This window comes from Gnatocerus cornutus, chromosome 3 (assembly GCF_029298725.1).
Source record: "Gnatocerus cornutus isolate USDA-ARS CGAHR chromosome 3, icGnaCorn1.1, whole genome shotgun sequence".
Lineage (NCBI taxonomy): Eukaryota > Metazoa > Arthropoda > Insecta > Coleoptera > Tenebrionidae > Gnatocerus > Gnatocerus cornutus.
In genome coordinates, this window is record NC_142235.1 from 422,287 (window position 1) to 446,772 (window position 24,486).

Below are 24,486 nucleotides of genomic sequence, written 5' to 3' on the forward strand. Positions count from 1 at the left end.
GTTGGGAGGCGAAGCACGTAGCTCCGTGACCAGACATATTAAGGAGTTCGTTAATTTCATCAGCTAGCCAGTGGTAGTCTTCATTTTCGGGCATCGGTGCATTAATGATATGTCAAAAAAACTTTAAAGTTGGCAACACTGATGAGTGAAACTTTGGCATGTTTAACTTCAAACTACGAAATTGAGGTTTTTTTGGTACTTTGGATAAAACGCGGTATGTAATTCAGAAATTTTACAGCCAAGAAACACAATTTAAAAAAAAATTATTATGGTAAATCAGAGAAATTACTTTTGATTCGTTTGTCAAATAGGCCAAATTTTAAAATTTTTCAGTTAAAAACGGCATTTTTGAAAATTTTAATTACAAATCAAACCAAAAATATTCATCACGTTTTCTTAAATTGCATAACTTTGACAGTTTTAATGATAAAGCAGTGAAATTTGGGATTTTATTACCTTTGATCACTTTTTCAATTTGCCTAAATTGTGAAATTTTCGGACAAAAAATAGATTATTTTGAAATTTTCATTTAGAAACGAACTCAAAAACTCTAAGATTTTCTATAAAATGTTATAACATTGACAGTTTTACTTGTAAATCTCCGAAATTTGGAGTTTTTATTACTTTAGATTTGGTTATTAAGTGTGCTAAATTACAAAAAATTTTGACAAAAAAAAGATTTTTTTAATTTTACTTTGAAACGAATCAAAAATGTTCACAACACAATTTAGGAATTTTATTATCTTTAATTCCGTTTATCAACTGTGCTAAGTCCTAAAATTTTCGGACAAAAAATATATTTTTTGAAATTTTTTAGTTGTAATGAGCAACAAACTTTGTCAGTTTTGATCGTAAAACAGTGAAATTTGTGGATTTTGTAATTTGATTTGTAATTGTAATTTGATTTGTTTATTAACTGCACTAACCTCGAGAATTCTTAATCAAAAAACAAATTTAAAAAAAATTGATTATTCAGAAACCAAAATTTCGGATTTTATTACTTTTGACCACTTTTTCAATTTGGCTAAATTGTAAAATTTTCGGACAAAAAACAAATTATTTTAAAATTTTTATTTAGAAACGAACTCAAAAACTCTAAAATTTTCTATAAAATGTTATATCATTGACAGTTTTACTTGTAAATCTGCGAAATTTGGAGTTTTTATTACTTTAGAATTGGTTATTAAGTGTGCCAAATTACAAAAATTTTTGACAAAAAAAAAATGATTTTTTAAATTTTACTTTGAAACGAACCAAAAATGTTCACCCCTTTTTATTAAATTCCGTAGTTTTGGCAGTTAATCGTAAAATTATCAAATTTGGGAATTTCATAACATTTATCCTCTTCATCAACTGTGTGAATTTCTAAAATTTTTGAATAAAAACAAATTTAAAAAAATATAGTTTGGAGCGAATTAAAAATGCACACCACTTTTTATTAAATTCCGAAGCTTTGGCAGTTTTAATCGTAAAACTTTCAAATTGGGGTATTTTATTAAATTTAACTTTTTGATCGACTGTGCTAAATTTTAAAATTTATGAGCAAATAACAAATTTAAAAAAAAATAATTTGAAGCGAACAAACTATGTCTACCACTTTTATCAAATTCCGTAACTTTGGCAGTTTTAATGAAAAATACGTGAAATTTAGGAATTGTTTTACTTTTGATTTGTTTTTCAACTGTGCTAAATTTTAAAAACAAAAAGCAAAAAATAGATTTTTCAAAAATTGAAAAAGTTTTAATTTAAAACGGACCAAAAATGTTCATCATTTTCTATTAGTTTCTATAACTGTGGCAGTTTTAATCGTAAAACAGATTTTATTGTCTATGATTTGTTCAGCGACTGTGTTAAAGTTCAAAATTTTAGAGCAAAAAACGAATTTTTAAAAAATTAAAAAAGGTTTTTTTGCAACGAACCAAAAATGTTACACCACTTTTTATTAGTTTTGGAAACTTTGATAGTTTTAATCGCAAAACTGTAAAATTTGGGGATTTTATTGTCTATGACTGTGGTTAATTTCAAAGTTTTCGGACAAAAACAGATTTTTTAAGAATTAAAAAAAATTCTTTTTTAACGAACCAAAAATGTAAAACACTTTCATAATAAATTCCGTAACTTTAGCAATTTATCTCGTAAAATAGTAAAATTTAGGGATTTTTTTATTTTTGATTTGTTCATCAACTATGCTAAATTTCGAGCAATAAACCAATTTTTTAAAAATGTTGTTTTGAAACGAACCAAAAATTTCCACGTCTTTTTAATAAATTTCGCAACTTTATCAGTTTTGATCGTGGAACACTAAAATTTGCAGATTTTATTGCTTTTGCTTTTTGTATTAATTGTGATAAACTGAAAATTTTCGAATGGAGAATAAATTTTCAAAAAAATTTAATTTGAAAGAAACCAAAAATGTTCACCTCTTTCTATTAAATTTCGTAACTTTTGGCAGTTTTACTTCTAAAGCAGTGAAATTTAGGGATTTTATTACTTTTGATTTGTTTATCAACTGTGTTAAATTTCAAAATTTTTGGGCAACGAAAACGAACCGAAAATGTTCATCACAGTTTAATAAATTCATAACAGTTTTGGTTGTAAAACAATTAAATTTGGGTGATTTTATTACCTTTGACTTCTTCATCAACTTCGCAAAATTCCAACTGATTTGAGCACTTATTACCTGAAAATGATAAATTTTGTGAAATTTGGCTCGAGATTTTTCTGCCGCATCTTTCACCCATCGATTTCGTCACTAGATAAAAATTCTTCCCGTTTCCCCCGCTTCTCAATTCGAATTTTTCAGAGCGCTGACCTGCACTACGCTATTTTTACCCGTTTCCACTTTTCCCTCGCCTCCATTTTATTTCCCCAAATCGATGTAATGTCCCCCATAATCATTGTAGTTTTACAGCCCTAATTACACCGTGCTAATGTCGTAGGCCAATAAAGATCAGCGCTTCTAAAGCGCCACACCATATTGTCATTTATCCAGATAGTGACCGGAGTACAACATTTTTGCAATAAAACCAACTGAACTGGAAAATTAAATTTCGCAAATGTTCCACGCACATTAGATTTTGTTCCTGTTTACTGCTCGCTGTATTTGTCGCCATTTAACGTTTACTTGCCGCCAAATTATAACAATAAGGAAGATTAATTCGAGTCCGGCCCTGCTTCGACAATTTACACAGAGACGTAATGAGATAAATTGGGTCGAGTTGTTGCACATGTTATTATGATCTACCTGGATGGATTCGTGCCAGAATTTTTTCCTGGCCAACTTACACGGAAGCTTTCAATCTGAAAAACACCTACAAGTGGAACAAAGATTCGGAAATTTATTTTTATAGCTTTCGTGCCAAATCGGAAAAATATCGCTTTGAATTGTCAACGCTTTGTTTACACCTAGACGCAGTTAAAGGGTTTAAAATCTCATTAACATCTCACCAAAACTCATAAAAAACGCGAAATTGGGACGTCAACACGTTTTTCTTCTAATTTAACCAACGAAAAAAACAAAAAAAGCGGCCCCGGCTGGGATTCGAACCAGCGCTGCGAGATTTTTTCGCACGTAAATCTCACCCTAAGCGTGAAAAATGTCTTCTTGCTATCGCGTAATTAAAATAATTGTAGAATTGGTCCATTAAGTAAATTTCCCAGAGCGCCGGGACGCAAATGTGCGCCACCTATAATTTAATTATGGGAATCTGGAGTATTATTTTTTCGATAATTCTTTTCTAATTCGGTCCTGTTTACACGGCTGATAGTAATCGATGAGTTGGTTGGAATAAACGTAGTTGGCACAGAGTCGAGAATCAACAAAAGAGAATCGATCTCAGGAATGAGGAAGTGACATCTGTCATCGTGGAGAGTTCATTAGGTTTTTATGTTGGCCGCACTGTGTACACATACTTAAACTCTATAACACTGTGTAATTTGTTTTGTAATGTTGGCAATACCTGACATTGGTATTTTTGGTTTGTTAAGGTGAGTATTTTAGTTGGCAGGACTGATTTTATTTTTTCTACGTTGGTATTACCTGAAAACTTTTGAATTTGTGCATTTCTGTTGGCAACACTATTTTATTACACATCCAGGAGCTAAACAAAATACGAAACTCGTTCTTACGATTGATGGTGGTGATTTTTGTTTTACACCATTGGCACTACTTAAAAAGTAAAAAATATTTATACTTTTTTGGCAGCATTGTTTTTTTTTGACTTTACACGCGTGCTTGATAAACAAGGCCAAGTAAGAGTTTAATAAAATTTATTTTACAAAGTTGGCAATATTAAAACAAAACAATGTAACAATTTTGACACTTCTTATCATTAAGAGCAGTAATTTTTGTTTTACAGAGTTTAAAAATTAATATTTCTTCTGTCTTTGTTATTTGACTGTTGGTAACACCAAAAAACAAGACAATATTTACATTTCTGTTGGCATCACTGATTGTTTACACGTGTACGATAAAAATCGCCAAGTGAGAGTTTAGTACAATTTATTGTGCAATGTTGGCAATATTTCAACGAAACAAATTACATATTTGGTCATTTTTACAATTTACATTACTAGTGTCATTTTTGTTTGATTGTTGGTACTACCGAATTTGATATTTCTGTTGGCATCACTGGTTTTGTATACATCTTCGATAAAAAACAAGTGTGAGGGTTTAGTAAAATTTATTTTGTAATGTTGGCGATATTTCAACGAAATAATTTCCAAATTTGGTCACTTTTACCATTGACACTACTACTGTCATTTTTGTTTGGCTGTTGGTACTACCAAAGAATAGTACAATATTCATAATTCTGTTGGCATCAGTGGTTTTATACACGTGTACGATAAAAATCGTTAAATAAGAGTTTAGTGAAATCTATTTTGCGAGGTTGGTAATTCTTACCGTTGACATTACTACTGTTATTTTTGTTTAGATTGTTGGTAGCACTACATAATATTCATATTTACGTTGGCATCACTGACTTTACACAAGGGCACGATAAAAAACTCCAAGTGAGAGTGTAATGAAATTTATTTTACAAAGTTGGCAATATTAAAACAAAACAATGTAACAATTTTGACACTTCTTACTTATTAACAACAATATTTTTTGTTTTTCAGGGCGTACTATTTAAAAGCCCATAAATATATTGTGTTAATTTGTTGTGTTTCTGTTGGTAGCACTTATTTATTGCACGATAAACAACGAGTAGTGCAAGTAATTGAAACTTAGAGATTTTCATTTCACAATGGTGCCAACTTACCATTGTCATAATTTAATTTACAATGTTGGTACTACTAAAAAACTAAAACAAATGATAAGTTAGTGACACTTGTATGCATTTATGTTGGGAGCACTGGCTGTGAATTCAAAGAAAGAACTTGTTTAGCTAACTCACAACTTAATTTAGTTGTAGACAACTTGAAACTGTCACAAAGAACGACACACAGTGCTACCAACTAAATGTGCATTTTAATGCAACCCAGACGATTAGATTTTTGAGTTCAATCAATCAATGTCATCAATAAAAAAAGTTTTAGTACTTTTTACAAAGTAATGTTGGCAACGCTCTCTTGTACTTGTTTACTGCCATCTAATACAATTAGACGTAAGTTATTAAGTTGGCAAGCACGACGATCGCAGGGTGGAGATTTTTATTAAATACAATTGGTAGCACTGCGCCTAGAATGTTTGTCGCTATGTAAAACGATACTCTTTTTTTTTTAATGAATACGTCAAAAGTGTCATATTATACAGTGTGATTCATACTTGTGTTGTCATAACAAGTCAGTATTTATGTTAGTGACACCGAAATTCCTCAGCCGCCTCGTTAGCATTTTGAGTGAAAATCGTTCGTTTCCAGCGGCGTCTTGATAAAAAAGAATCGATACTCGCGGAAGTAATAATGCGAACTGGAGCGCACTTTCTTCGGAATATCAATAATTAGAAGAGTAACACTCGAGCTGCATCCTGCATGCATATAAGATCTTTCTGAGCACAGCCAACTTGAATAACAACAATGACATTTCTAATGAGTAGATTTTTAATTGGACAACAACTGTCAAACAGAATACGCGATGCATTCCTACACCTTCTCACAATAGGAGAAGTAGACACGTGCGCATGTTAATTAAAACAATCGCGAGGCGACAAGTCAAGTAGCCATGGACGCGTTCTTTTGTCTCGATTTCGGAAAATATCAGCGCCAACTTGGCAGGAGTCGATCGGAGGTGCGCCCAATTAATATCAGACAGTCACATGTTTCACCGAAGCACCCGCACTTGTATCTCGATTTCTCTTACGTTGGCGGAGGAGGACCGATGGGGCCGAAGAGCGCATCGGAGAAAGATGGACGGTCGAGGTGTTTGTCATGAATCTCGAAATAGCTGTGTGTGTGTCACGGATTGGACTAAATTAGAATTAGGCTCGGATAATCGGAAATTAAGTTATTTGTGCAGCAAGAGAAAAATCGACGCTGTCCGCGTCGTTTCCGCGCGATTGGTGGGTGTGATTGGAAGTCCGTTATTGGAAATATCGGTGGGCTGGTCGTTCGCTTATGTAAAGCCGTCGCGGCGGCGGCGTCGCTATTACATAGTGGAGAGAGAGGGGACGCTATCGAACAGGGTTGGATATCGTAAAAAACCTCATCAGCGGACTGCCCCGCGCCCGTGTGATCGGAGGTGACCCCCCTTCCGCCCCCCATGACCTGTGACCTCTCGACCCCAGATCGACTTCTTGCGCACACTACTCTACAAGTATAGATGTTCGATTTTTGCAGACGCCGACGCTGTAGCGTCTATACCGGACCGGTTGGGAGACGCCCAGCGTCCTTAAACTGATGTCGATGCCGACGGATTTTTCCGATCGAGTTTCCAAAACGGGCTCTACCTCACGCGCACAACCAATTTTGACGCCGCGGTGACTTTGTTCGCCCCCTCGCCCCCATATTTTCGAAGTTGACGGATTTTTCCGATCATCGAATTTCGGAAACGGGGTTTACCGCACGCCCGCTAAAATCCCCAAGGTCACTCCCGCGGTGCGGAAAAGACGTAATTTTGCCCCCCCCCTCGCCCACTCGTGATGTTTTTCCGTCCTATTTCACAGGGTGTCGTTCGGGCTTAACAAGTCCTAAATTACTGTTAGAGTTATTCGTGTATTAGTCCGACACGCAATATTTTTCGCGAGCGCGAGCGTTTTCTGCGCGATCTCTTCCCCTAATGCCGTGATATGAAATATATCCGTACTTAAGATGATAGCTTTTCTTAAATTCGTCGCTCGTTGTCGCCCTGCACAAACTTAAATAAATTATGTGTGTATTTTTATTTTCCGTGTACTATGTGCGAATTTATCTGGAGCGATGATTTAGCGCCGGGCGCCCTTCGAAACGGAGCGTCTTATTTACACCCAAGTCGAGGATTTATCTCGCGGTTGTGTGGAAATTGTAGACAGGGTCTGTGTATCTGGAGGAAAAGATTGACAGGGTCATCTCCAATTTCGCGTTTTTAAGACTGCGACTCGACCGTATCGATTTTATACGTGTCTGCTGCGCTTTTCTAGGTTTTATTAATCTCTTTCTACGAATTACGGCCGCGAGCTCACATACGCAGGCGAGTTAAAGTCGTTTCCGCATTGATTGATTGCCGAAATGACGATTTTTATCACTAATGGATGCTATAACACTCGTGTAATATAAATTAGTGCGCCACAGGGGACTGAAAGCGGGCTAACACTTTTCACGTTGCCAAAGAAAAAAATGAAATTTTGATTAGAAATTTTGCTAGAACTCGCAAGGACGACTTTATCTGTCAAACTATGTCAGTTTTAGTGGGGCACATGGGCTAAATTTCAAGGAAAAACTCATACATTCGGTGTCAAAACAGAAGCGTCTGTAATTTTTTTTTTATCTATTCTATTGAAGAATCGTTGATATTTTTACTTTACATTCTAATAGTATATTAAAGAACGTGTTTTATACATGAGTGCATGCGTTCCCGGTGTTGTGTATCGGACGAGTGCTTTATAGTCCTTTATAGTATTTTTTCGAATTTGCACCTTTTTTTAATAAAAAATTTAAATTTTCCAATTCTAAGAGTTTTCGTGTTACACGATTGGTAATGGTTTTGTAACCACGACTTGCCACTTGATTTTCAAATTTAATTTAAAATATGACATTTATTGAGTTTCACTGTCACTGAATTCGGACATAACGTAACCTAACCTCACAGCCAGTATTCACATCTATTATATTTAGGTACATATATTGTTGGCCGCAAACAACCATTCAATTAGATTGATACATTTTTTATTCACGCAGCTATTTATTAAACACGAATCGTAAAATCCAAATTGACCAAGAACTTGACAGAAAACAGGTGACAGTCAGACTAATTAGTTCTGCTAATTCTTAAAATACAAAATTTCCTACTTCGAGTTCTTCTATAGCTACCTATAAACGACTCCAAATTGAGTACTCTAATGGACCTATTAAAGGGACAAATTCGAAAAAAGACGTATTAACACACTTTTGTTCGTCACGTGATGTCACTTATAGTACAACACTAAAATCGAATTAGAGTGGAAAATTGAATTTCGAAATTGTAGCGTTTGGTTAGAAAAACACTTTCTGTTGTTTGTTTTTCAAGATTTTTACTTAATATTCTAGAAGAACATTAAGATACTGTTTCCTGTCACGTGATGTTACTACTTTTATTACCTCACAGTTGTAAAATTTTGAATTAGGAACAATAATTCGGTTTCAGAACTGTAGCGTTTTTCTTTTATTTTTTTTTTCACTTTTTGAAATGAAGATTTTAGAGTTTTAAATTGAAATTTTGTAGCGAGAATAAAGATTTTTTACAGTGTCAGGTGATTGACTGTTAGCGCTCCACAGAGTTAAAAGGCAAAATTTTAACTCTGGTACTGTGGCGTCTCTTTAAAAAATACTTATTTGTTGCCAAGTTTTCATGTTTTTCGTGTGACAACGTTGAGATTTTTACTCAAAATTTTGTAGGAATTATCAAAACACCTTGTTTTTTACGTGGTGTTATTTTCCGTGCTTTTTTAGTCCAAGAATCCAAACTTTTGACAAAAATTTGATTTTGAAACTGTAGGGTTTGTTTGAAAAAAAGTGGTTGCTATTTTTTTGTGTTACTTGCAAAAATGTTGAGATTTTTTTACTACAAATTTTGTGGAAATTATCAAGTGATCTCTTGTTCTTGAACGTGGTGTCTTTTTCAACGCTTTTCTAATCTAAAATTCTGAACTATTGACAAAAATGTGATTTCAAAACTGTTTAAAAAAAAGTCGTTGCTAATGTTTCATGTTTTTCCTCACGAAAACGAAAATTTTGTGGGAATTATGAATACACTTTCACATCGTGTCTCTTTCGTTTTTGTCTAGTCCAAGATTCCAAATTTTGATTTTGGAACTGTAGCGTCTATTCAAAAAAAATGTTGCTAATTTTTTATGTTTTTCTCCGGAAAATGTTGAAATATGCACTGGAAATTTTGTGGTGTCAAGACGCTTTGGTATTTCTTTCTGCGCTTTTCTTGTTCAACATTCACTATTGACAAAAAATGGATTCGGTAACTGTAGGGTTCACCCATTTTTCCAAGTTCATGTGCGCTCGTTACAAATCGTTGCGTAATAAAAATCCGTACGATACCACCCGAAAAACGAAAACCGCTGCCAACATTTGAGTCGAAGTTCAAGGTCTGGCAGTGCCAACCGAACGTCACATTTTCCCGCGTTATAAATCACCTAATTTCGCCCGTTCTCCCTTTTAATTGCCTCCTCATGAAGTTGTAAACCGCCCGATCAAGCGTGCTACGGCAGATTTCCGATCAAGTGCCCCGTCCGCCTCCTCTGATGCTAAAAAAAGGCGATTGAATCGCGTTGGCCCATCCCTGATCGATGACCGGCACTTGTTCCGTCGCAAGTACATAATGCCGTAAATGCTCTATATACCTTCGTAGTCGGTATTGGTCGAATATCGTCGATAGGTAGTCATCTATAGCAATAGAATTGCCAAGTATCGATTCTGCGCCGTTCGTCGACCAATCAGATCGAGGATGAAACGAGTGGGGAATTGTGATCGGAGCGATCGGTTCACAGCCCACAACCAATGCATCTATATGGCTGATGGTATTGGAAATTCATTCTTATTGGAAGGGTTGATATGGCCCACAAGGACGCAGGTGGAGTTTTTTGGTGGCGGTGGTGGCGGCGGCGATGCGTTGCTTTGACCTCGATTCATCGGGAGCTTTCTTTGCGGAGGAACCTGTGCGGAGGCTGTCATATGGCGTCATTATTGATTATTAGTTCGAGGCCATTTTTCAGAGACGTCGGGGGCGGCGGGATGGGGCGGAAGTGGCGCAGGATTCGGCTCTATCATTCATTTAAACGCAAAATTGCCGCACCACCCATACTACGACTAATGACTGATTAGATCGGATTTTTTCGACAAAATTATCTTCATCTATATACAATTTTTTTTCTCAGAAAATTCGTGATTATTTTCAGTGAATGCATTCTAGAATGTCATAGGGATTGTAAAATTTGGAAAAATATCTTAGAATGCATATTTGCACAGTAGCGGCCCCCATTGGGCGCCACGAAAAAATCGCATGAAAATGTCCCCATAACTCACGCGAACAAAAACGTAACTCATACTTGCACCTTGCCATCTAAGTATAAATAGTAAACTTGTGCCACGCCACGATCGTCTCCGTTCGGGCGTCTTCGTGCCCCCTCAGAGAGAGCTTCGTGTCCGCTGATCCTTCCGTGTTGCGTCCCGAGACCACACAACGTACTATATACCCAGTGGCAGGGCAAATCGGCCCCTATGCGTCTCTCCTTTAAGGATATCGAAAGGATAACAGCGTAAATCATTGAGTGCTCGCGTCCGAAGAGCGAGACAATCTCATCGGCGCGCGAAGGAGAGCAAAGAAGAGGCGCGATCCGATTCCTAACTGAAACGATATATCTTGTCGGTTTTTTCAAGACGTTCGGTAACCGAAACATATATAGCGGTTTGTGCTGGAACGCCTTAAGTTATGGCCTACGCTAAGATGTTCTTGTATCGAACGCTACTGCTTCTTGTTTGTCTCCGCAGCCTCCTTGACGTTTATCGCGCACAATATCTAGATTGGAAATCTAAACATGGACGGGCTACCTACTTTTTTATGGAATCGTCATGTTGACAACGCCATGAGGCGCCATTTTTGCGGTGGGAAGGAATGACTTATGGTCATTAGATGTTCGGACTGGGTAAATGTCCCATTATGACCTGATTACAAATTGGGGGAGATAATTAGCGCCGGAGATGGAGAAACCGATGAAGGAACGAGGTTTTTAATGATTGTTCGTGGAGCCAAGGTGTGAAAACGGTTTTTTCATCGCGTGACACATAGATAATTCGCACAGTTTTTAATCATAGCTACTTGTAATTGATGCTATAACACACTTGTTAGACATTATTAAGAAAAAAAAAGTAAGTGTCCCACAGTGGACTGAAAGAGGACCTTTTTTTTCTCATTATGGCTCAAAAAATTGAGATTTTCTCTCGAAATTTTGTAGGAAGCATCGAGACACTCTTCTTTATTATATGTTGCCGCTTTTAATGTCCGACAACGTCAAAAGTTTGGACTAGAGGCAAAAATGTAACTTAATGTCTTTTTTTTGGTAATTTTTTGAATTTTTGCACCAAAAATTTGAGATTTTCTACTGTAATTTGTACGAAGCATCAAGACTCTCTTTGCCATCACGTGATGCTGCTTTCAGTGCATCGCAGCGCCAAAGTTTTGAACTAATGAAGAAAAATTTGATTTGTGAATTGTTTTAAACATTTTTTTTTTAGTTTTTACACTAAAAATGTTGAGATTTTGACTTCACATTTTGTACGAACGTTTAAGACATTATACTGTGAGGATTTTATTGCTTAATAAATGTACAACAAAGCCAAAAATTTTGGAGCTGAAGCGTCTGCTTTAAACAATTTTTTCTTTTTTTATTTTTTTAGTTTCTACATCGAAAATGTTTAGATTTTTTTAAATGTAATAAAAACTACAAAGACACGTGTTGTTATGCCATTTTTAATCAACGAAATTTCGAATTAAAAGCGAAAACTTAATTTTAGAACTGTAACGGTTAATTAAAGTAAGTACTTTTTGTGATTTTTGATTTTTTGCAATTGAGATTTTGGGATTTATTATACAATACACTCTCCTCTATTTTAAACTAAACTAAAAAATTCGACTTGCTTGGAAGCCAGAATTTTAAAGGTCCGAACATTGGCTACAATTTCGAAAGCAGACTTTCTAGAACTTTCAAATAATGCTAATTTATGTATTTTAGTTTTTTTTTTTAATTTTCAAAACAGTCAAAACGCTCAGGCGTGTAGAAATACAAAAAAAAGTGATTTGAACAGGGATCGAACCCGCGACTTATTGGTTTGACATTTCCAAAATGTTAATTTTACTTCTAGTTCAAAATTTTTCGGCTGTGAATCTTTAAAAACGACATCACCTGGCACGAATGCACGTCCTTACAATTTGAGCAAAATTTTAAGTCAAAATCACAAAATTTGAAAAATGCACAGACGCTACAGTTCTGAAGTCAAAATTTTGCCTCCAGTTCAAAAGTTTTAAGATTTGAACCGCCAAAATGGCATAACGTGACAAGGAAGAGTGACTTTATAGTTCGTACAAAATTTTGAGCAAAAATGTTAGAATTTTTATTGCAAAATTGGACAAATAACAGATAATGCTGAAAAATTATGAGATTTTATTTTAAATTTTTTGTCACCCAAAAAAAGAAGAAGTTCTGACGTGTTGTAGCTTTACAACTGTTTTTCCAGTGCTGCCAATTGCGGTCATGGCCTGCTCGATCCCGCGAAAACCCAAAAACAACTTTTTTTGTGCGGAATATGGACAAACCTGTCAGCCATTAGCGATAAGACATAATAAAAACAACAGGTAGGTTGTCTAAACAATATTTTAATTAGTATCTTGTTTACACTGGTTCTCCGCCGCACTCTTGAATATTACATTTCTCATTATCCATAATCATATTCGCGGAAAAATCGCCCCAAAGCGAAGGAAATGATACATCAACAGCAATTACCGAATCTCGATGAATTGCTGATGTAATCGCCGATTTCACGCAGTCATCCTCGTTAATTTCCCACAGAAAAAAAAGTGTGACGTGTTTAGTTCTTCATTTGTGGGACAGTTTTGTAATTGGAAGGGTCAGTTAAGGCATAAGTGCGATAATCAAAAGCAGCAACACGTTTATAGTATTATTGTTATTATTACCCTATGGTGCCAGGGCTGTAATTGCATTAAATGCAATGGCAAGGATAATGGGGATGTCAGGTCGCAGAGTGCATTGCTTTGCTTAGTCCTGTCTAAAATGGCGATAATCACCACAACGGGGCTACAGGTGACTTCGAAATCCAGTAGGCTTGGTGTCCCAGCCTCCTTCGATCGCACGGTTTGAAGTGAGTACCGTATGCACTTCACACATACCACCTCATTAGTCATAAAACTCAAACGACAAAAAGGCCAACGTCTCATTCAAACATTCCCAAGCCTTAAAATTAAGATGTAGAAAAGCGATTGGTTCCGCCTCAGCTGAGCGTGAATACGACTCGAAACCTTCCATTATTAATTAAAATTGTCATCACGCCGAAGCGACGCCGACGTACGTGAAGTTTAAGATACAAATAACAACAATAAAAAAACTGAATTTTGTTTCCGTTATTATATAGCGGACAGATCCAGGAGGCCGTGACATACGGAAATGTCAATCCGTGGATAACTTCACGCGATGAGGTCGTAAAGCACTGCTGCCAACCGTAGCATCAGCGACGATTAAAACGCACTCAACTTTTTACCAGTCTCATGGTACGCATACTGATCACATAATGTCTGAAATGAATTTTGATATTTTGACGGTTGCTGAAGATTCTATAAGCTGCAGGGATTGGCATGGGATGGAAAAGTCGACTTGGTGATTTGGTGACGTACCGAAATTTTGAGCACTGGTTTTCTGTAGGGCTTTTTTAAGGGGAAAACAACGTTTCGTGTGTACAAGTTATATACCAATCGAAAGAGCAGCTCGTGTTCTACCATCTGGGCAAATTTCAGGTCGGTAGGTTGAATAGTTTAGGAGTAGCGGTCAGAAAAACAGAAATTAAAACTTTTCGATCGATAGTAAAAAAATTTTTTCAAAAAAAAAACAATTGAATTTTGGATATCTGAGAGGAAATTCTAAACAATAAAAACGAGAGAAAATCGATGGTCAAAACCGCATTTTTCGCTCTGTTTTAGTTCCGGACCTTGAAAGTTTTTGTCGAAACTTTAAACGTTTCTAATTCGGTTATTTGTCGACGTATTTTAAAAATTTACACATTTTTGGATTTTGCATGAGATTTTTGCATGACTTGAGTTTACTTCATAAATAAACGAAATAGTAGATTTTCATAGGGTGTTTTTGTAGTCAGGTAGATTTGTTACCTGCGGGCCAAATTGTAGATCGATACGTCAAATAGTCAAAATTTTCAATTTCAACTCGAAAATTTTATTACCTATAACTCAGTTATTTGTTGAAGCTCTGGAATCCGCGTAAAATTCTGCGTAAAATGAGTTGCAACTATCCAAGTTTGCTTCACAAACAAACGAAACATTGACACAATTAGGTTTTTCGGCGATGTTTTTGGATGCGAAAATGATGTATACAAGTTTTGAGTAGACATCTGTGGAAAGAACGGCTCTAAATCCATCAACTGCTCAAATTTAGATCAATAGGTCAAATAGTTTACGAGTTATAGTCAAAAAACCAAAAATTCAAAATTATTTAACGATTGAGTAGGAATTTTTTCCAATAAAATCGATTATCGAACTTTGGATATTTAAAAGCGGATTTTAAACAGAAAAGAAGCGCGGGAAAACCAATGGCACAGACCGCATCTTTTTATCTGTCGTAGTTCCGGAGATTTGAGCATTAAACATTTCGGAACTAAAAAGTCACTATGGGAACTTCTATTCGCCCACAACTTGGTTATTTGTTGTCATATCTGTATTTTATGCACGGATTTGGAATCTCCGTGAAATTCTGCGTAAAATGAGTACCGATTACTTCAGTTTGGTCCAAAAACAAGCGAGATATGGACCAAATTACGTTTTCAGTGGGTCTTTAAGATGTAATTTTTTTTAACAATCTTTTTCTTTGCTGAAACGACCTTTCATACTTTTGAGTTTAGACCAATCAAAAGAACAGCTCAAGATTAGTCAACTGGCCAAATGTCAGGTCGATGGGACGAATAGTTTAGGAGAGACGCCCAAAAAAAACAAAAAATTAAGTTTTTGTTATTAATCAACGATTTTCGCTCATTACCATACAAAATTTTCGAAATTTTTTAAAACAGTTGGTTTCCTTGGTTTATATCTATGATTGCGAGTCAATATACCTAGTGTTGGTAAATCAGGAGCCATAATTCCCGGTCTGGACGTGAAGTTGTCCAGACTTCATAAGTTGTCCAGTATAAAGTTGAGTAAGAATTTCCCCATTACGTCGGGAATGCGGCATGTGTTTTCGTATTTACAAGTGCACATCTAAACCGTTTCTGTATTTGTATTAAAGAGGGCGTTCGAGCATCAGATCCGAAGCAACCCCCCCATTATAAAACGACAATTTCGGTCAGAAGACTCATTTCCTTCCGTCCGTCGGTTTGTCTCGACAATATTATTATAGCCGACGACCTTTTACCAAATAACGCAGATTTTATCAACTAGAAGAATTAGATAATGAAGACTACATAACATGCTTCCACAGGGTGGCCGGGGAAAGTGGGTCGCCGCGACGGAATATAAAAGGGTGTGTATGTGTGTATGTGTGTGGGGGCGGCGGAGCTGAGGGTGGGCTCACAGATCAGATGGACGGTCCCGGTCTGATCAAACAGTAGTAGCTCTTCGATCAATACTCGCGGAGGAGAAAACCTAAACAACACGACCACATCGGTCGTCGTCCTGTCGAGCGGCCGGGGGCGGCTGCGGGCGGCGGCTCGAGGCCCCGTACACACACACACATGAGGGGAGCGCGGTGCACTTGACCCACTCATGGGGACGATGGGGTGGATATGTAGGCCACGGGGCGATGCACTCGATGGAAAAAACGAGGGGGAGGCAATGAAACGGATGTGACACACTTTTACGGGGGAAACTGCGAAATTTCGCTTCGATTGACACTCACTGTTTAGATGGGGGTCATTAATGCACGATTTGTAAACAATTTTCATTTTTTTTAATTTTCCTAAAATTCAACGGAAAAGTATTGTGAGTAACTCGTTTATTAATAATGATGTTTCGTTAACACACTCACTACGTTCGTGACTTATAAGATCGCAGTTTTTAATCGCTTTCATTAACCAACTTGTTCTTAAAATAACTTTTTCTGTCGACCGTTTATTATAAAAGCTCATCATTAATGCACGATTTTTAAGAATTCTACATTTTTATTATATTTTTTAAATTAATTTGACGGAAATATATTGCGAGTAACTCATGTATTATTTATTAATGTAGTTTGAGTTTTTTATCGCTCGTATTAACCAACTTTTTCTTAAAATAACTATTTCCATCGACCGTTTATTAACGAGGGTTGTTAATGCACGATTTTTGGTAGAAAATTGTCTAATTAAGAACGATGCTACTAGCGACCTCTTAAGGTAGTGGGTTAAGGTCAAGTCAGATCAGGTTAGGTCATTCTTCATTACACAACTTAATCGTTAAATATTTTTTTCTATAATTGCTATATAACGTTGACATTTTAATTTCAAAATGACATTCTTTGCGTCTCTAAGTGCGTAAAAGTGTCATAAGAGTGCGTAAAAGTAATCAAGCGGGTGCGTAAAATTATCTTACTTTGACACTTGAAATATTTCCAATAAATTTAGTATTTTGCTGCGATTGTAGAAAAAATTGTATTTGCTATTTGTGTGCAATGAATGTTATGCACACGACTTGTTGCAAAATAGCTAATTTTTGTCGACCGTTTATTAATGCACGATTTTTGATCGAAGATCTTTTATTAATGAGCAATTTTTTACCAAATTTAATAGACAATTTTTTATTTCGAGTTTTATTAACGCACTAAAAAAATTCAAAAATTTTTACTTTTTATTCAATAATTCTGAAATTTTGTACACTTTTTACTCTCTTTTAAAGCATCAAGTAATTAAAATCTTTTTGTTTTAACGTTAAATTGGCGGAATTACGGAACTTGAGCGAAATTTTGAATTTTGATTTTGGTCTAAATATGAAACATCGTCAAAATTTTTACTTCTTATTTTAGAATTTGAAATTTGGTTCACATATGTATCTCCTCTAAAGCAATGGGTGGATAAATTTTCATTAATTTGGTGTTAAAACTCTCAGAATAAACATACAACATTTAATAAACATTTTTTGACTTTGATTTTGGTGTCGAAATAAAAAATTTCAATTTTCTTATTTTTCTTTAAAAATGTTGAAACTTTGGTCACTTCTTACTCTTTTTTAAATAAACGAATCCACCCAAGTTCTTTGCTCTCGAGTTAAAATTATCGGAGATATTGAACCTAATGTAAAATTTTAAATTTGTGCTTTTGATTTTTAAATGAAGCCGTGTAAAATTTTTGAAAAACTCTGAAATTTGGTACACTTAGCTCTTTAAAGCTAATAAGTAGGTATACAAAATTTCAGTGTTTTAAAGTAAAAAAAAATTTTGACTTTAAGTCTGCTCAAAACTAAAAAAATGGTGAAATCCTTTTGTTCTGGCTTTCAAATTTTTAATATTATGTACTCTTTAAACTCTTCAAAAGTAATAATTCCGCCAACATTCATGTTTTTAACGTTTAAATTGTCGGCTCACAGAGTTGAATTGAAAACTTTTGGATATTCAGTTTGACCTAAAAAGGAAAAAAAATAAGTTGCTCTTTCAAAGCAACGACTTTACCAAGTTTTATTGCTATTAAATTAAAGTTGTAAAATTTTGAATTTGTGCTTTTGATTTTTAAATAAAACAGTAAAATTTTTACTTTTTAATCTAAAATTCTGAAATTTGGTACACTTGCTAAGCTCCTTCGGGCTAATAAGTACACAAAATTTCAGTGTTTTGAGGTTAAAACTTTCAGACTTACACGATTTAATAGAAAATTTTTGACTTTTAGTTTGCTCTGAAACTCAAAAATGTTTAATTTTTTTTTGCTTTAAAATTTTGAAATTACGTTTACTTATTAAACTTCTCTAAAGTAAATAATCCACCAAATTTCATGTTCATAACTTTTAAATTGTCGGACCTGAGATTGGAATTGAAAACTTTTGGATATTGAGTTTGACCTATATCAACAATTTTCTTATTTTTTCTTCAAAAATTTTGGAACTTTGGACACTTGTTACTGTTTTTGGAAGCAACAACTTCACAAAATTTTTTTGCACATCAGTTAAAATTGGCTGAGTTATTGAACCTACTGTAAAATTTTGAATTTAGGTTTTTGATTTCTAAATAAAACAATGTAAAATTTTTACTTTTTATTCTAACTTTCTGAAATTTGGTACACCGACTTAACTCCTCCAAGCCAATAAGTCCACAAAATTTCAGTGCTGTAAGAGTAAAACTCTCGGAATTACACGATTTAACAGAAAGTTTTTGACTTTGAGTATGCTGTAAAACTACAAAAAATAAATAAAAAAATTCAAAATTTAAGAACTTAAATAATACTCTTATTTAATTTTTATTCGATTTCACCATAAATTCCTCGAAATTATCGTTAATTTAAACCATAATTAATGAACCCAGCTAACTTCAATAAATCTCGAAAAAATTCGACACTAATCATCAAGAATTCGTGTCCAATATCTCAAGGATGCCGCCGATAGAATCCACTCCAATTAATATTAATTAGCGATGAGTAACATCGATCGTTTCAAGGTAAAAACACGGATGTGTCTAACCACACATATGACGGCACACTAACACAAAAGCACCTGATTTTGTTCCAATTCCCGACCCGAAAATTCATGAGTCATAAAAGCGCACGTATTTACATTAATGTCATCGGCCAGAATATAATTTGAAACAAATTAACGAACTAGTAACGAATACCCACACATTATTAAATACCGGATATATCCAATTAAATATATGGAGACATCACTTAACACTCACAGAATATGCATGAATTAATTGATCTTGTAATTATAGCCGCACGTTGTTAATTGATAAATTCCAACAATGAAGGAATTTTTTATTAAACGCTCTCGCTCAATTTATAAATAATCACTCATTTCCTAGTTTGAGAGGAGCGAAAGCGCAGCATCCTTGAAGGTGGACGGTTCCCATCAGAAACGGGTGAAGACATTTCCGTTTCGTTATATGAAAATCAGTTTTTTCAAAAATTCTGAAACTTTGAATATTTCTTTCTTTCTTTCAAAGCAATGACTCTGCCAAATTTCATTGCTTTTGAGTTAAAATTGTAGGAGTTATTGAGTCTAATGTAAAATTTTGAATTTTGGTTGGTTTTTTCATAAAACAGTGTAAAATTTTTACTTTGTATTTTAAAATTCTGAAATTTTTTACACTTACATACCTACTTAGTTTTTTTAAGACAAAAAATACCCAAAATTTCAGGGCGACATGATCAAAACTTTTGAAATTACACGATTTAATAAAAAAAAAATGACTTAAGGTTTGCTATGAACTTAAAAAATTGTTAAATCCTTTATTCTTGCTTTCAGGTTTTCGAAATTCTATAATGTAATAATTTGACAGAATGTCATGTTTTTAAGATTCAAATTGACTACAGCCTACAGAGTTGAATTGAAAATTTTTGGATATTCAGTTGACATAAAAAGAAAAAATCTACAATTTTCTTACTTTTTCTACAAAAATTTTGAAACGGACTCTTATTAGTTTTTTTCAAAGCAACGATTTAGCCAAATTTCATTGTTTTTGAATTAAAATTGTCGGAGTTATTAAACCTATTGTAAAATTATGTATTTGAGTTTTTATTTTTGAATAAAGCAGTGAAACATTTTTACTTTAAAATTTTGAAATTTGATACACGCACTTAACTCTTTCATTACAATAAGTATACAAAATTTCAGTGTTTTAAGATCAAAAGTCTCGGAATTACACGATTTCATAGAAAATATTTGACTAGGTTTGTTATAAACCTTCACGATTATTAAATCTATTTTTCTTACTTTCAAAATTTTGAAATTATGTACACTCATTAAACTTCTCTAAATTCCACCAAATTTCATATCTTCAACTTTTAAAAACTTTTAAATTGTTGGCCCTACAAAGTTGAATTGAAAATTTTTGGATTTTGAGTTTGACCAAAAAAAAATTCTGCAGTTTTCTTGCTTTTTCTTTAAAAATTCTGAAATTTTGGACACTTATTACTCTCTTTCCAAGCAATGTCGACACCAAATTTCATTGTTCTTTTGTTTAAATTATCGGAGGTATAGGGCCCAATGTAAAATTTTGAAATTGAGTTTTTAATTTTTGAATGAAACTGTAAAATTTTGAAATTTAGTACACGCACTTAACTCCTCCATTACAATAAGTATACAAAATTTCAATGTTTTAAGATCAAAACTCTAGGAATTGCACGACTTAATATAAAATTTTTGATTTTAAGTTAAACTTAAAAAAAATCTGAAATCCTATTTTTTTGCTTTCAAAATTTTGAAATTATGTACACTTATTAAATTCCTCTAAAGTAATAATTTCGACAACTTTCATGTCTTTAATTTTTAAATTGTCGGGACTAAAGAGCTGTATTGAAAATTTTTGGATATTTAGTTTGACTTATAAAGAAGAATTATTAACTTTCTTATGTTTTTTGCAAAAAGTTTGAAACTTTGGACACTTGTTACTGTCTTCCAAAGCCACAACTTTACCAAATTTCATTGCTCTTAAGTTAAAAGTGGCGGAGTTATTGAACCTATTGTAAAATTTTGTATTTGAGTTTTTGATATTTAAACGAAACAGTGTAATTTGTTTATTTTATATTCCAAAATTTTGAAATTTAGTACACTTACGTAGCTCCTGCAAGGCAATAAGTACATAAAATTGTAGTGCTTTAAGGTCATAACTCTGGGTATTACACGATTAATTAGAAAAAGTTTGACTTTAAGTTTGCTCCAAAACATAATTTCATCTATTTTTTATTAAACGCTCTCGCTCAATTTATAAATAATCACTCACTTCCTAGTTTAAGAGCGAAACCGCAGCATCCTTGAAGGTGGACAATTCCCATCAGAAACGGGTGGAGACGTTTCCGTCTCGTTATATAATAAACGCGTGATTCACAATTTCGGAAATCATAAAAAAGTGGGAACTGATGTCCAGCACCGTTCCTATAAAAGTGTTTAGGAATGTTCCCATCCCGGTACCACACGTAATTATTGGAAACGGAAGTGTATAATTCTGGCACTTATTATAATCCGCCATAAACATTCACATCGCAAAACTGGTTAATAAATAGTTTAATGATGGCCGAGTGTGACTCATTTTGGACTATTTGGTAAATTGATGGAGCTATTCGGAATTGTCAGATTATAAATGGTATTAGCGAGGTGACAAATTATGCTGAGTAACAAATATCAACACGTGCTGGAGTGGGCTGGGATTACAACAATTGAATGGTTTTTCTATTAAAGACACGAAGAATCAGGAAACATCTAGTTGGCGGATAATAAATCGCTATTAACTAATCGGGAACTAAACTGCAACTGTTTTATTTGCACTTATAGAAACTAGAGTCAATTAACTAATTTCTTCGTTTTACTGCTAAACGTAACACATTTCTATAACTAACATTAACTAATTTCTGATTATTCCGGTTTTTATTGTGTCGTTTTACTCGAAAAATTGATTATAGTTATTAACGAACAAGTTGGATAATGAATGGTTATGAAAAGTTGTGAACTTTTGCTTCCAACATTGATAGTCCCTAGTTCGATTCCTACTCAAGTCGCGTTTTTTTCCTATCGCCATGAAAATCGTCTATCAATGAAAGTCGCGTCAGGTTTGATCAGATCATTAATGAACTAAAAATGACTAAAAATCGTGCATTAATGGTTCTTATTAATTTACAGCCGACGTAAATAAAAGTATAACGAGTATGTTAAATTACAAAATTTGTAAACAAAAGATTACAATTTTTACAAATTTTAAGGTTTGGAGCAAACTTAAAATCAAAACTTTTCTATACAATCGTGTAATTACGAAAGTTTTGACACTGAAATTTTCTGTACTTATTGTCTTGAAGGAGCTAAGTAAGTGTACGAAATTTCAAAATTTTAGAATATAAAAATTCAAAATTTCATTATTTTATTGAAAAAGGAAAAACTTAAATTAAAAATTTTACATTTGGGTCGATAACTCAGACAATTGTAACTCAAGAGCAATGAAATTTGGTGGAGTTGTTGTTCTAAAAGAGATAAATAATTGTCCTTATTTTCAGAATTTTTAAAGCAAAATTAAGAAAATTGTAGAATTTTTTCTTTTAGATTAAAATCAATATTCAAAAATTTTTAATTCAACTTTGTAGGCTTGACAATTTTAAAGTTCAGGTCATGAAATTTTGTTAAATTATTGCTTTAGAAGAGTTTAATGAGTGTACAAATTTTCACCATTTAAAAGCAAGAAAAAAAGATTTTAACAATTTTTAAAATTTAGAGTAATCCCAAAGTCAAAAATTTGCGATGAAATCGTGTAATTCTGGGAGTTTTGACGTTAAAGTACTGATTTTTTTTGTACTTATTGCCTTGGAGAAGCTAAATAAGTGGACCAAATATTTAGAATTTTAGAATACAAATTAAAAAATTTACACTTTTATTCAAAAAAACTAAAATTTAAAATTTTACAATAAATCTAATAACTAATAATTTTAAGTCAATAACAATGAAATTTGGTGAAGTTGTTGCTTCAAAAGGGAGTAATAAGTGTATAAAGTTTCAAAATTTCTGAATCAAAATTAAGGAAATTGTAGAATTTTTTCTTATAAGATCAGACTCTCAATTTTCAAAATTTTTAATTAAATTCTGTAAGCCCAACAAATTAAAAGTTAAAGATATGAAATTTTAGTGGAGGTTAATGAGTGTACATAAAAGTTCGAAATTAGAAAGCAAGAAAAAAAGATTTAACAAATTTTCAAGTTTTAGAGCAAGTCAAAAAATTTCTTTTAATTTGTATAATTCCGAAAGTTTTGATTCTAAAACTGAAATTTTGTTTACTTCTTGCTTTAAAGGAGTTAAATAGGTGTACAAAATTTCAAAATTTTAAATTGAAAAATAAAAATTTGACAGTTTTATTCAAAAATCAAAAACTTAAAATCAAAATTTTACAATAGGTTTAACAACTGATAATTTGAACTCAAAAGGAAGGAAATTTGGTGGAGTTATTGCTTTAAAAAAGAGTAATAAGTGTTTAAGGTTACAGGATTTTTGAATAAAAGTGCGAATTTTAGAATTTTTTATTTTGACACTAAATTCGAAGTCAAAAATTTTCTATTAAATATAGTAATTTTGAAACTTTTAACACCAGAACATTGAAAATGGGTGGACTTATTGCTTTGGAGGAGATGAATAATTGGTCAAAATTTTAGAATAAGAAGTAAAAATTTTGATGATGTTTCATTTTTGGACCAAACTCAAAATTCAAAATTTTCTATGCTTCATTGCTTGGCCAATTTTAACGTTAGGACAATCAATGTTGTTGAAGTTGTTGCTTCGAAATAGAACAATAAGTGTTCGAAGTTTCAGAATGTTTGAAGAAAAAGTAAGAGAATTGTTGTTTTTTTTCTTATAAGGTCAATCTCAAAAGAACTTGTCAACTTGAACATTAGAGAAAACTGAACGGGATGTTTCCTGAAAATCGGGAAAATTGAAACCTGAGAAGTAGAAAATCCTAAAACTAAAAGCCGGTGAAAATGGGAAAATGGGAAGATTATAAACTAGGGAGTTTTAATCGAAGGGAAAAGCATGAAAATCTGAAAAATTATGTTCGGAAAACCCCGAAAATATTTCCTTCGATGATGAATGCCCCAAAAGCTTCCCTTCGCCGTCACTTTCCATTCCATCGAATTGACCGAAATCGTCGTAAAAAATCGTCAACCTTGGGGGAGATGTAAATTTCGGATCCGTTTTTGCGGCTTTCTCTTTTTATTATCCGTTCGAGATTAATTATTACCATTCCGCCATCACTTTATTTAAAAGCAACCCTTTCAAAACGCGGATGCTCTAATAACAATAATTGAAGGAAAAAAATCACCCTACGATGCCAAATGTATTAGAATTTACGTTCCTCCGAAGGGCAATTCCATCGCTAATGTGTCTCTTCAAAGGGTTGACGAGAGGGACGGAGAAGGAGCGAGCCGCCGTGCGAAATTCCTCCGACTCTTGCTTTCTTTACTTGAGGCACATGTGCTAGGCACT